The sequence below is a fragment of the Camellia sinensis genome, chromosome 13, assembly GCF_055761805.1.
Source record: "Camellia sinensis isolate YWXY chromosome 13, ASM5576180v1, whole genome shotgun sequence".
Taxonomy (NCBI): domain Eukaryota; kingdom Viridiplantae; phylum Streptophyta; class Magnoliopsida; order Ericales; family Theaceae; genus Camellia; species Camellia sinensis.
In genome coordinates, this window is record NC_138973.1 from 25,432,465 (window position 1) to 25,446,758 (window position 14,294).

General features: G+C 33.8%; 2 pseudogenes across 1 annotated transcript in view; one reads left to right on the forward strand and one right to left on the reverse strand.

Moving 5' to 3' along the window:
- The window catches only part of LOC114261451 (profilin-1-like), a 251,880-nt pseudogene that overhangs the window by 224,547 nt on the left and 13,039 nt on the right, over positions 1-14,294 (reverse strand). The gene's annotated exons all lie outside the window — the stretch shown is intronic.
- Positions 939-1,571, forward strand: LOC114261449 (protein JINGUBANG pseudogene; annotated as a pseudogene).

Here is a 14,294-nt window from a genome sequence, read left to right on the forward strand (position 1 = left end):
AATATACTTAACGAACCGTAAAATAAAAATAATTCGAATTATCAAAACAAATCTAAAAATAGACCATGCCAGACTGAACTATGCAATCCAATTTTGGGCTAGAAGCAATCAAGATCCTTTCTGTGTAACTCTTTTTCTTCTTTCATATTTTTTTTAATGCATTTCAGATCATATCTAAATCTTTAACACACTCACACTCATTCACTCTTTCTCTCTCTCTTCCATACAATCTGGTGATGAATATTGGGTTCCGAAAAATGCTTTGAAACTCTAATTCTTGAGCTCTAAAGTCGGCTCTAATGAGTTGGTAATGGGCCCCACCTACTGTGATATGATGTTTTGGTCTTGGATTTTTTTTCCCCCTTGCCATGTCATTAGTGCTCCATTAGAGCACCAAAATTAGTGCTCTAAATCATGAGATTATTTCATTTTTATCCCTATATTTTTACACGATTTTCAATGACCCTCTAGACTACTCTTATTTTCACGCATACCTCCATACTATTTAACTTACTGTTAATTTTTCCCCTGCTGTCACATTTGAAATGGAAAACATTAAAAAAATTACATTTTGGCCCCAAATTTCAAAAAAAAAATGCAAACCCACCCTTTTAAAAATTACATTTTGGCCACCATCACCAACCACTTCTTCATGAGAGAACACAACCATGAAAAGCTCAAGAAGAGGCAACAAAATCGCAGAAACCTCCAATTCTCACCGCTAAAAATATGGCAAAATATCACAACAACAATAACAACAACAATTCGGTCCAAACAACCCCACAGACGAATCGCTTCAATTTAGCAATGTCGACACCAACCCTCCTAACACTTCTCCACCAAACGCGACTTCCTGGGATTAGTCCTCGCCACTATTGAAATCTCCATGGTCCTCTCATGCCGCTCAAATCGACGATTACTATCCATACACAAGCCTAATGGGTTCTCTTGTTCGCGAAGAAGGCCATATATACTCGCTTGCCACCTATGGCGACTTGTTGTACACTGGTTCTGATAGCAAGAACATTCGGGTATGGAAGAATCAGAAGGAGTTTTCTAGGTTCAAATTGAATAGTGGGTTAGTTAAAGCCATTGTAATTGCAAATGAAATCATCTTCACTGGCCATCAAGATGGAAAGATTCGATTATGGAAAGTGTCTGCGAAGAATCCAACAATTCACAAATGAATCAAGACTTTACCCACGTTGAAACCTTATATAAAGAGGTCGATCAATCCGAGTAATTATGTTGAGGTGAGAAGGAATCGAAATACGGTTTGGATCAAACATTTCGACGTGATTCGTGTCGTAGTTTGAGCAAAGACAAATCTTTGTTATACTCAGCTTCTTAGGATAAGACAATGAAGGTTTGGAGAGTATTGAATTTGAAATGCTTGGAATCGATTCATGTTCATGATGACGCAGTGAATGCGGTGGTTGTCGGATTTGATGGGTTGGTCTTCACCGGCTCCGCAGATGGGAGTGTCAAGATATGGTGGCGAGAGATGCAGGGGAAGGGTACCAAACACTTTTTTTCACAAAACTGCACCATATGAGTTGTAATGTTTTGAAATTTTCAAAATTAGTTTCCAAACAACTTTTGGCATACCAAAACCGCCCATTATACAAAGAAGTGAGAAAGCGAGATATTGTAGGACGAAGTAGGAAGTGAGGTGAAGAGAATGGTGAAAGAATGAAGTAGAACCATCAAGAATCGAGAAAGATATGAAGTCCGAAAGATGGCTCAAAGAAAAGTCAAAAATGAGAAGAGAAGTCTTATTTTTTTTATCAACTTTCGGAGCTTCGATAGTATGCAAAAAGATAAAGAACGAGACGTGTGAGATGTGATACGACAACTAGACCGTGAGTTGAATCCAACGACGTAAAAATGAAGCAAAACGGAGTTATGACGAAGGAGATACAAGGGCTTGAAGTGGTGGTTGGTGGTAGTGGTTTGCTGGTAGGAAATAGTGGATTGGCATCTTTCTTTTGAAATTTGGGGCCAAATGTAATTTTTTTTAATATTTTTCGTTTCAAATGTGACGGCAGGGGCAAAATTGAAAGTAACGTAAATAGTATAGGGGTACGTGTGAAAATAAGAGTAGTTTTGGAGGTCATTGAAAATCGTATAAAAGTATAGAGGTAAAAATGAAATAATCTCCTGAATCATTGCTGTATTGGTTCCATAGAAAAACCAAAGCCCCTCGTCATTTGTTGATTTCATCATCGGAGTTGCCATTTCATGTTCAGAGAAAACCAAGTCGCTTCTACTTTGTCGCCTTGCTACTGCTGCTTCCTCCACCGTCGACGCTGGAGACCACCATCACTTCTTCCTGCTTTGGTTCTTCTTCTTTTTTTCTGTCTTCGTAAAGATGTTCAAGGGGATTTGAGCTTGATTGATGAGAAATAATCATTGTGTTTGGTTTTAATTTTTTGAATTTAATTATTTAGAATTTGAGTTTTTTTTTATTTTTGTGTTTTTTATTTTTAGTGAATATTTTTAAAATTTTAAATAATTTTTCATTTTTTCAGATGCGCCTTATTTAGATTTATCTAAAAAGTAAAATATTTATAAAAAGATATTTTAAATAATTAATAAATATACAAAAATATGAAAATATATTGAATTCTCGTATTTTTTTATAAATTTTTTAAAGATTTTTTTTATAAATATTATACATTTTAAATGTATTTATGTTAGATATATTTAAAAATTAAAAAATAATTAAAATATAAAAAAAATCAATAAAAATAACAAAAATATAATAAACAAAAAAATTAATTTTTTAAAAAATTAATTCTCAAACCAAACCAGCTGAGATATTTTTGTTTCAGATCTACTTATTAATTCTTTGTTGAATTTTAGGATCAATGTTTCTATTGTTGGTTGTTCTTTCAGTTTTAATCTTTTTCATTTATAGTTCAGCTTTTTGATTTTTGGCTGTAAGTAAAACCGATCTGACCGCTATCCACCGCAGAATCGAAAGAAATGAGTGGTTCGATTTCGAACAGTGATTCGGTTGAAAATGGGTGGGCGCACAGCCAACTCGAACTGTTTGGTTTGGGTAGCAACTAATGACAAATCCGACCTGTGTCCACTCTCGAGACATAATAATTGGTGATTTATTAATAGCATGGACACATTGGCTCTGTTTGGCGTAAATTTTTTTAATTAAAAGTTGATAATTAGAAAATACAAGTTAAAAATATAATTTTCATAATTTTTAAATAATTAATTTTTTTAAACTTATTTAAATTATTTTTAGCTAATAACATATAAATAAAAATTCCATCAAATAGTCTAACACAGATTTTTACATTAAATTAAGTTATAATCGATTTATAAAAGTTGCAACAAACATCCCCATAATGCCACTAAAACACCTAATAATTTTTCATTAAAATGACAATAATCTTAAAGTTAAATGAGAATGTAAGTTCGGGTTTTATGATTCTAACGTTTGGAACAGATTAAAATGTAAAGTAATTACTTATTCTTTATTTTAACAGGAATCACATTTCCAAACTAATAAAATTTGATTCAGCCTTGGTTTGGTAATCTGGTTTTGGGCTAATTTAGCCACATCTGTCCAAAATAGGCTAAATTAGCCATAAGAGACACACATGCACGTGCTGGCAAACAACTCAACGTTGGTGGAATTTACCAAACTACCCTCCAATGCCAATATGTTTCACACCAACACCAATTCAAACCACACAACACTCTCTCACCTAGGACACCGACAGACGCTGAAGGAATGAGGCGAAAACACGACGCTGAATGGTGAAGAAGAATAACAAAGCTCACCACAGCCCAAGGCCACCGGAGTGCACATCGACGGTGACACTGCGTCCATCATGTCCTCGACACCACCAATTGTCAGGTACTAGAATTTTTTTTTTTGGTTTTGTTTTGCGTAATAACGTCTCCTTCAACCCGATCTGGGGGGTTTATCTCTGAAAGGCATTGTTCTGGGTGATTCAAAAATTTCTTCCAATTTTTTGTATGTGTTTTTGTTCTTTGTTTGTTTTGTATGATGATGGATGGTCCATAAACAAATTCTGATGGATTATTATTTTCGGTTTTCTTTACAAATTATCTCTGAAATTTTTGGGGTCTGTTACCGAATTTTCCTCATTTCTTTCATTCTTGGCAGATTTGTATGTCGATCTGTGTTCGTTCTTTTGGATTTGCCCTGCTTCTCTTTAACTTTTGTTGAGTAATTCTTGAAATTATTGTACACATAGTGATGACTTCACAAAATAAATTCTTCATACCCAGGGGTTCATACTGAGAACCCCCATAGAGAATCATTCACTAAATTGTAGGAGGAAAAGTCATCATACAACTCTTGTTATTTTCTGCTTTATCAACCCTATTACTTCTCAACTTTGTTGCTAGTATTTTATGTCTTATTTGTCTAGTGGGTATTATTTTTGCTGTTTGGAAAAAAGGAAAAGAAAGATCTCGGTTGAATCTATCTAAGCTTTCGAATGGATAGATCAGTTCAACAACAACGTGAACAGTTAGCTATATCCATCAGAACTAAAAGTGAAGTGTTTGTTAGAAATGGTTATGGAAAATATGATTTTTTCTTAACTTTGGTCTATTTTTTAGGTGGGACACATGTGCCAAAATTGGCGAGTCTAAATGGTAACGCATTCTATGCCACGTTGTGATTTACGTAGTATATTTGGTTGTTCAAAACCATTATGGGGTGAATGGGAAATTGAAGCCAAAGATAGCTCCATGGAAATGGTGTTTTTGGTGAAACTTCCTAAAGGTTTGGTTTAAGGCTTGTCCCACATTGATTTGGTGGGCAAGTTTTGAGTGGGTTTATAAGGCATTGGATTGTAACTTGGGGAGGACTCCAAGGGGCACCCCAAGTTTGTAGAGGAGAGAGGTTATGGATAAATTGGGCTAGACCTATTGGACCACAAAATAGACACACACACACGCACGCGCCGTCGCCGGCCGGTCGGGTGGGCTAGGCTTGGACGTGGGTGCCTTGTGTGAGGTTGGGTTGGGCTTGTCCAGCCCAATATTTATCTTTTTGAGCCAAAAATATTTGAATTTAATTTTATTTTTTGATAAAATAAAATCTGACCGTTTAAATTCAAATTTTGGTTGGAAAATTTGCACTTTTCTGTACAGATTTCAAATCTGTCCGAACAGTTTTAGTTCAAAAAATCCTTACCTATTTTAATTTAAATTCAAACAAATTTGTATCTGTTTAATTTAAACTGCACAGGTACCGTACCTGTTGGATTCAAACCAAACAACCACCATTTTCCTATATAAATAGGTAGTCCCTCACTTGGTTTTTTTCACTCCAATTTTCGTCCCAAATTTTGCCTGCTCTCTCTGCATTTTGTTGCATTTAATTTTCTGTGAAAAAGAGTGTAAACACAAAGTGTGTTTATTGTGCGAATAATTTGTAATGTTGTTATTATTCGCAGTTGATCATTTTATCCTGGGAGATAGACGTCCATAATCTGAAAACACCGTGGAGATGATGAATCTATCTTAAGGACACAGTGTTAAACACTGGACTTGATCAGAATTTTGTTCAATAAATACATAAGGTTAGTAATTAATTTACTTTCTGTTTTATTTTTATTTTTTTTATTAAATTCTAATTTTGTTTTTGTAACAAAATAAAAATCTATTATTTATTTTCTTTACTGGTTTGATTTTTGTAATCAAACAATCTCTCTCATTTTCTTTATTTTTTTCTGTTTATTGTTAAGTACACAAACATTATTTATTTTTCAAATACAGTGAAGATTGTCCAACAATCTTAAGACAGATTCTTTTTTGGTGTCTTAATTGTATTTATTATTCTGTGTTTTCACGAAGTGATATTCTGGTTGGAAAATACAAATAGTAGTAATATACTGTTTATTTTCTTTGACAATTAGTAGTAATATACTGGTATCATTAACAATTGCAGAATATTAATTTGTGTTACAGAAAATTATTGAGGTATTTTATTTTTCTAGTTTTAGTAATAAGAAAAGTAAAATTATTTTGTGTTATGATTTATTTTCTGGTTTTAGTAACTAGAAAATTAATTTGTGTTTTGGTTTTTCTGATTTTTGTAATCAGATATTATGGCTACTGAAAGTAGTACTCCAAATCCGATCGTTACAACGACTCCAGTTCCTATCCAGAACCATGTTCAAGTTCCAATTAATCATGAAGAAAAATCAAAAAAATTTAATGGCACTGAGTTTAAGAGATGACAACAGAAAATGCAATTTTATCTTACAACTCTGAATCTTGCCCAATTTCTCCGTGAAGAGGCTCCAGTACTTAGAGAGGATGAAAGTGATCGGCAAGTTGTTGCCGCTGTAGACACCTAGAAACATTCTGATTTTCTGTGTAGAAACTACATCCTCAATGGTCTTGACAACATGTTGTATAATGTTTATAACCCTCTGAAAACAGCAAAAGAATTATGGGATTCTTTGGAGAAAAAATACAAAATAGAGGATGCCGGCACAAAGAATTTGTTATCGGTAAATTTCTAGACTTCGTTAGGGTAGACTGCCAGACGGTAACTTCTCAAGTTCAAAGTCCATAATTAATTTTGCATGATTTTCATTCTGCATGTATGTCTCTTAGCGAATCTTTCCAAGTCGCTGCTTTAGTGGAAAAGTTACCACCGGCTTGGAAAGATTTCAAAAATTATTTAAAACATAAACGCAAGAAGATAACCATGGATGAATTAATTGTAAGACTAAGAATTGAGGAAGATAACCGTAAAGCTGAATAGAGGAATGGTAAAAATCTCATTGAGTCCAAGACTAATGTGGTTGAACATGTGCCCAAACTACATAACAAAAAGAGGAAGTTTGCTGGAGATGGTTCTAAACAAGGCGACAACAATGGCAATAAGAAGTTCAAAGGAAAATGTTATAACTGTGGCAAGACTGGACATCGAGCTTTTGATTGCCACCACCCTAAGAAGGATCGCGGAAGTACAAGTAAGAAGACCACCAATCAAGTCAATGTGACAGAATTAGATTACATCTCTAACCGGGTAAATGACATCAATCTCTCTGCTGTAGTGTCTAAGGCTAATTTGGTTAGAAATCCCAAGGAATTGTGGGTTGACACTAGGGCAACTCATCACATTTGTGCGAACAAGAAGATGTTCACTACTTACAATGAGGCTGCAAATGGTGAACAACTTTTCATGAGAAATTCTTCTACTTCTACTGTGGCTGGACAAGGAAAGGTGATCTTGAAGATGACATCAGGAAAGGAACTTACCTTCAACAACGTACTGCATGTACCAGACATTCAGAAGAATTTAGTTTATGATTCTTTGTTAAGTAAAAATGGTTAGGCTTGTATTTGAGTCTGATAAATTTGTATTAATAAAGAGTGGTATGTATGTTTGTAAAGGATACATGAGTGATGGTCTCTTCAAGTTAAATGTAATGACAGTTGTACCAAAACTTGCTATTAATAAGAATAACACATCTTTTGCTTATATTCTTGAGTCAAATTTATGGCATGGTAGATTAGGACATGTGAATTTTGATACTTTGCATGGATTAATTGGTTTTGATTATATACCAAAGTTTGAAATTGATCATAATCACAAATGTGAGATTTGTGTAGAAGCAAAACTAAGTAAGGCTCCATTCAAATCGGTTGAAAGGAAAACCGAACCTCTAGAATTAATTCAAACAGATGTATGTGATCTTAAATTTGTTCAAACTAGAGGAGGCAAAAAGTATTTCATAACATTTATCAATGATTGCACAAGATATTGTTATGTATACTTACTTAGAAGTAAAGGTGAAGCCTTGAAAATGTTTAAACTCTACAAAACTGAAGTTAAAAATCAACTTGGTAAAACCATTAAAATGGTTAGAAGTGATAGGGGTAGTGAATATGATGCACCATTAAATGAATTTTGTGCACAACATGGCATTATTCACCAAACTGTAGCACCCTATTCTCCACAGCAAAATGAAATTGCTAAAAAAAAAAAATAGAACTTTTAAAGAAATGATGAATGTCACGTTACTAAGTTCAGACTTACAACAAAACTTGTGGGGGGGGGGGAAGCAATATTGTCTGCTAATTATGTTCTTAACAGAATACCCCACAAAAAAACCAACAGCAATCCTTATGAATTGTGGAAAGGTCGACCACCTTCCTACAAATACTTAAAAATGTGGGGGTGTTTGGCAAAAGTTGAAGTTCTTGTTCCAAAAAAGACTAAGATAGGACTAAAAATAGTGGATTGTGTGTTTATTGGTTATGCTCAGAATAGTAGTGCATATCAGTTTCTGACTTATAAATCAGAAATACCAGATATAAATGTGAACACTATTATAGAGTCAAGGAATACTGTGTTTTTTGAACATGTCTTTCCTTAGAAGAAAGGACAGGAAATAAGTTCACATAAAATAACTTATGATTGTACACAAAGTCAAGAGACTAATAACAATCAAACACAAGAGACTAGTAATGGTCTCGACCAACAGGATTTAACTGATGATGAACCAAGACGAAGTAACAGAGCAAGAACATCAAAATCCTTTGGGCCAGATTTTCTGACATACTTGTTAAAAAATGAACCTCAAAGCTTTAAGGAAGCAATGACAAGTCCAAAAGCACCTTTGTGGAAAGAGGCTGTTAATAATGAAATTGAATCCATTATACAAAATCGTACTTGGGAATTGGTGGATCTTCCACCCGATTCTAAACCACTTGGATATAAATGGATATTCAAGAGAAAAATGAAAGCAGATGGTTCAATAGACTAGTATAAAACAAGACTTGTAGTAAAAGGTTACAGACAAAAGGAAGGTCTGGACTATTTTGACACATATTCCCCTGTGACAAGAATAACATCCATTCGTATGCTTATTGCTATAGCAGTGTTGTATAATTTAGAAATATATCAAATGGATGTTAAGACAGCTTTCTTAAAGGGTTACCTAAATGAAAAGATCTATATGGAGCAACCCGAAAGAGTTGTAGTGCCAGGGCAAGAAAAGAAAGTTTGTCGACTTGTAAAATCTCTTTATGGATTAAAACAAGCACCTAAGCAATGGCATGAAAAATCTAATCATGCTATGCTTACTAATGGGTTCAAGATAAACGAATGTGACAAATGCATCTATATTAAAAACACTGACCAAGGATATGTCATAGTTTGTCTTTATGTGGATGACATGCTTATCATTGGAAGCAGTCAAAACAAGATCAAATCAACTAAACAAATGCTAAATAAAAGATTTGATATGAAAGATATGGGGGTCGCAGATGTAATATTAGGAATGAAAATTATTAAAACATCCGAAGGATATGCATTATCTCAATCACATTATATCGAGAAAAGTCTTGATAAATTTATCAACGATGATATAAATATAGCTAGAACACCTATTGGCATCAGTCTTTATTTATCGAAAAATAAAGGTGATGTGGTGTCTCAACTAAAATACTCCCAAATCATTGGAAGCCTAATGTACCTAATGAATTGTACTTGTCCTGATATAGCCTATGTAGTCAGTAAATTGAGTAGATACATTAGTAACCCTGGAAAAAACCATTGGAAAGCGATCATTCGGGTTCTTAGATATCTAAGGTTTACCCATGATCATGGTTTGAACTTCACTCGATATCCAGTAGTACTAGAAGGTTTTTGTGATGCCAATTGTATATCAGATACTAAAGATTCAAAATCTACTAGTGGATATGTCTTTACTTTGGGAGGCGCTGTTGTTTCTTGGAAATCCACAAAACAAACATTCATCGCAGGATCCACAATGGAATCTCAGTTCATCGCTTTACACAAAGTAGGAGAAGAAGCAGAATGGCTTCGTCACTTCTTAGAAGACATTCCAATGTGGCCAAAACTTGTGCCAGCTATTGGCATTCATTGTGATAGTCAATCTACAATAAGCAGGGCACAAAATCATATGTATAATGGTAAGTCACGACATATTCGTCATCGACATAATACCATAAGGCAATTGCTCTCAAATGGAATAATCTCAATAGATTATATAAAATCTAAAGAGAATATTGCGGATTCATTAACAAAAGGTTTAACAAAAGAGCAAATGTATAGTTCATCGAAGGGGATGTGATTAAAGCCTATTACATAAGAGTCATCATAATGGTAACCTTACTTATATAACTGGAGATCCCAAGAACTAAGTTCAAAGGGACAACTAAGTTATGTGTGGCTCTCCAGAAATCACCAAGTGATTAAAATTCCTAACCCATTCCTATGGCGAGAGTGATATCTGCAACATGTGTTGTATGCAGGGGTTTAAGGATAAGCTTTGCTTTTAATGATTACTTATATCTTGATTTAAGCATAAAAATCAAGACGAGTATAAGAAATACTCACAATAAGAATCACCTATATGAGTGTCGAACTAGGGCCAATTCTATGAGAATAAAGAGACAAAATTCTCTAGAAGCACTCATGAACAACTAGGAGCGTTCAAGGCCAAAATGAACACAATCATGAAAACCACGATGTGTTAGAAGATATTTTGTGTGAAATCTATTGTCTTGGCTTACACAAACGACTGAACAATTCAAGGCATCGCGTCCATGGATTAGCTAGTAAGTCCGATAGGTTATCACTATGAAAGGTTCAAGGCTGAAAGCTACCTATCCTTATGCAAGATATTTTCGATTTATACTCTTTCGACAAATTCTGCATGTTGTTGCATTTCTGTTGTCATCAAATTCCATTCATGTGGGGAATTGTTAGAAATGATTTTGGAAAATATGATTTTCCTTAACTTTTGTCTATTTTTTAGGTAGGACCCATGTGCCAAAATTGGCGGGTCTACGTGGTAACGCGTTATATGTCGCGTTGTGATTCACATAATATATTTGGTTATTCAAAACCATTATCAGGTGAATAGAAAATTGAAGCCAAAGATAGCTCCATGGAAATGGTGTTTTTGGTGAAATTTCCTAAAGGTTTGGTTTAAGGCTTGTCCTATATTGATTAAGCATTGAGTGGGTTTATAAGGCATAGGATTGTAACTTGGGGAGAGCCCCAAGGGGCACCCCAAGTTTGTAGAAGAAAGAGATTATGGACAAATTGGGCTAGACCCAATGGACTCAAAAATAAACACATGCACGTGCCGCCACCGTCCGTCCGGTTGGGTGGGCTGGGCCTAGACCTGGGCTTGGGCGCGTGGTGTGAGGTTGGGTTGGGCTTGTTCGATCCAATACTTATCTTTTTAGGCCAAAAACATTTGAATTTAATTTTATTTTTTGGTAAAATAAAATCTAACTGTTTAAATTCAAATTTTTGTTGGAAAATTTGCTACTTTCTGTACAGATTTCAAATTTGTCCGAACAGTTTCAGTTCAAAAAACCCTTACCTATTTTAATTTAAATTCAAACAGATTTGTATCTGCTTAATTTAAACCGAACATGTACCATACCTGTTGGATTCAAACCAAACAACCACCATTTTCCTATATAAATAGGTAGTCCCTCACTTGGTTTTTTCACTCCAATTTTTGTCCCAAATTTTGCCTGCTCTCTCTGTATTTTGCTGTATTTAATTTTCTGTGAGAAAGAGTGTAAACACAAAGTGTGTTCGTTATGCAAATAATTTGTAGTGCTGCTATTATTCATAGTTGATCATTTTATCCTAGGAGATAAACGTCCATAATCTGAAAGCATCGTGGAGATGACGAATCTGTCTTAAAAACACAATGTTAAGCACTGAACTTGATCATAATTTTGTTCAATAAATACATAAGGTTAGTAATTAATTTACTTTCTGTTTTATTTATTTATTTTTATCAGATTCTAATTTTGTTTTTGTAACAAAATAAGAATCTATTATTTTATTTTCTTTACTAGTTTGATTTTTGTAATCAAACAATCTCTCTCCTTTTCTTTATTTCTTCTGTTTGTTATTAAGTACACAAACATTATTTATTTTTCAAATACAGTGAAGATTGTCCAACAGTTTTATAATTTTTTGGATTTAAATACTTTTTTAAAGTCTTAATGATATACTTTATTTATGCCAACTTGGGTGTGGAATAGTCGAATAAACACGTCTTTGCCAATATTGTGTTTTATAGGAAAATGCTAAAATATACATAGGTTGTATAGGAAAATTTATAATGTACTAATGACATTTTTGTAATTATAATTCTCATGAGCCTTTGACTTCCAACAAATTATTATCTATGAAAAGATAACTGGTATTCCTCTTCAAAAGTATATATTTTATACTTGCAGAAAAATAGCATAAGTCCATAACTTAAAGGGAATGGGGAATAGCGCAGAATATAATCATGGTGACATGTGTGAAAGTTCACATTGGGGCAAAAAAATAGACAATATTAAGTAGGAATTGATACTTTTCAATGATAATCTTCATATTATATCTACATACAAATGTTAATGTTCACAATGTTCACGTCAATATTCACATTAACAACCCCTATTTTGAATGTAGAATGATGTTAATGTTTACATTGTAGCTTACAAAATACAAAAACATGACAACATCAACAATGCATTAACCACACATCACTATTTTTTTGGGTATCAAACATGATGTGAATAAGAATGTTCAGATGATGTGAATGTTCTTATCACAACACTATCTACATAGACAACATATCATACCACTACTTCATTATTTAAAAAAAAAACAAAAACAAAAACAAAAAACAAAGGATTCACATCCTTTGAACACTATCAACATCAACAACAACAGCAACAATAATCAACAAAAGGGGGAAAGTAACATATTATCACTGCTTAAAAATAAGAATGTTCACATATTGTGAATGTTTACATCACTACACTATTTACACACATGGACAATATATCAAGCCACAATTTTATTATTTTCTATAAAAATAAAAATAAAAATAAAAAGCAAAAAGCAAGGGGCTCATATCCTTTGAACACCATCAACAACAATCACAAAGGAAGGAAAATAATAACAACAATATAAATAACATGTTCGACTGATGGTTTGTAACGCCCCAAAATAATTCGATATAATTAATTACATCAACCCACGTCCACGGAATAATAAGGGCAATCTCCAACCTTTTCATCATAAATTAATAAGGTTTATACAAAAATAATCTCACATGCGATTATACATTCATTGAAAGCTAGTACATGAATCTATAGCATGTAAAATTGTTTAACTAAAATGAATAAAGGCCCTCAAGGGCTTACAAGTTCCAAGGCATATGCCCGATTACACAAAATGGCCTCACGGACCCATACACGAATAGCCTTTGGCTTGCAATTAAATCATAACAAAACAGAGTATTACTCTTCACCACATATATCCACGCCCTCAACTCGGCGGAATCACCACAACTTTTCTTGCACCAAAACCCATAGGGTGGAGCATAAAGCTCAATAGAGAATCCTTACAAAATATATACATTTATGCAAAATTTCCGATAGTAAATGTGAATCCCATGCAATGTCAAATTTAAAGAAAATTTCATTTACATGACTTTGAAAGTCACCAAGTTCAACCAAGTTTGAAATCCCCACAATTCTGACATTTACAATTTTATTCAATAGAGACGGTAAATACGACACAGGTAATCCCTAGGTTGGTGTCTACAAGTAGGCTCAACAAGCACTACCAATAACCTCACTTTACCAGTTACTAACCGAAAGGGAAGTAGTACCTTCTCCGCGCGTTTTCGGTCTTTCACCCCGGACACTTAGACCAACTTATTAAATTCATCTACACCCCCTAACCGGACTTACCAACATATTTACCCCATGACATTTCCATAATTTCAATCACAATACTTCACTCTCAATGAAAGTTCCAATTTTTCAAACCAATTTTCATGACATGCAAGATTTTAGTAATGCCAATGCAACAATTGTCCATACTACTGCATGCTTCTCTACATTGATCATATCTACAACAATGTTCCACAAGGATCTAAATTTCCATTTTCCTTATTTCCATGTCTTTCCAACCAATAGCCAAGAGTTCATCATCATTTGTCCATGTGTAACAATATAGCCACAATTTGTGCTCTTTCAACATTTTAATCAATTCAAGCCATAACAACATATAAGTATCAACTTTAAATCCCAAAATCTTTCATATGTTAAGAAATTCTTCATCAATGGAAATATATATATATGAAAATTTGTATACAACTAAACATTCCCCATTCTCTTTGCCTACCATGGCACACAACAATACATTTATAAACATATATATATGTATATGATATCAACATGGGCCCTCATCCTCTTTCATTTAAGAAACC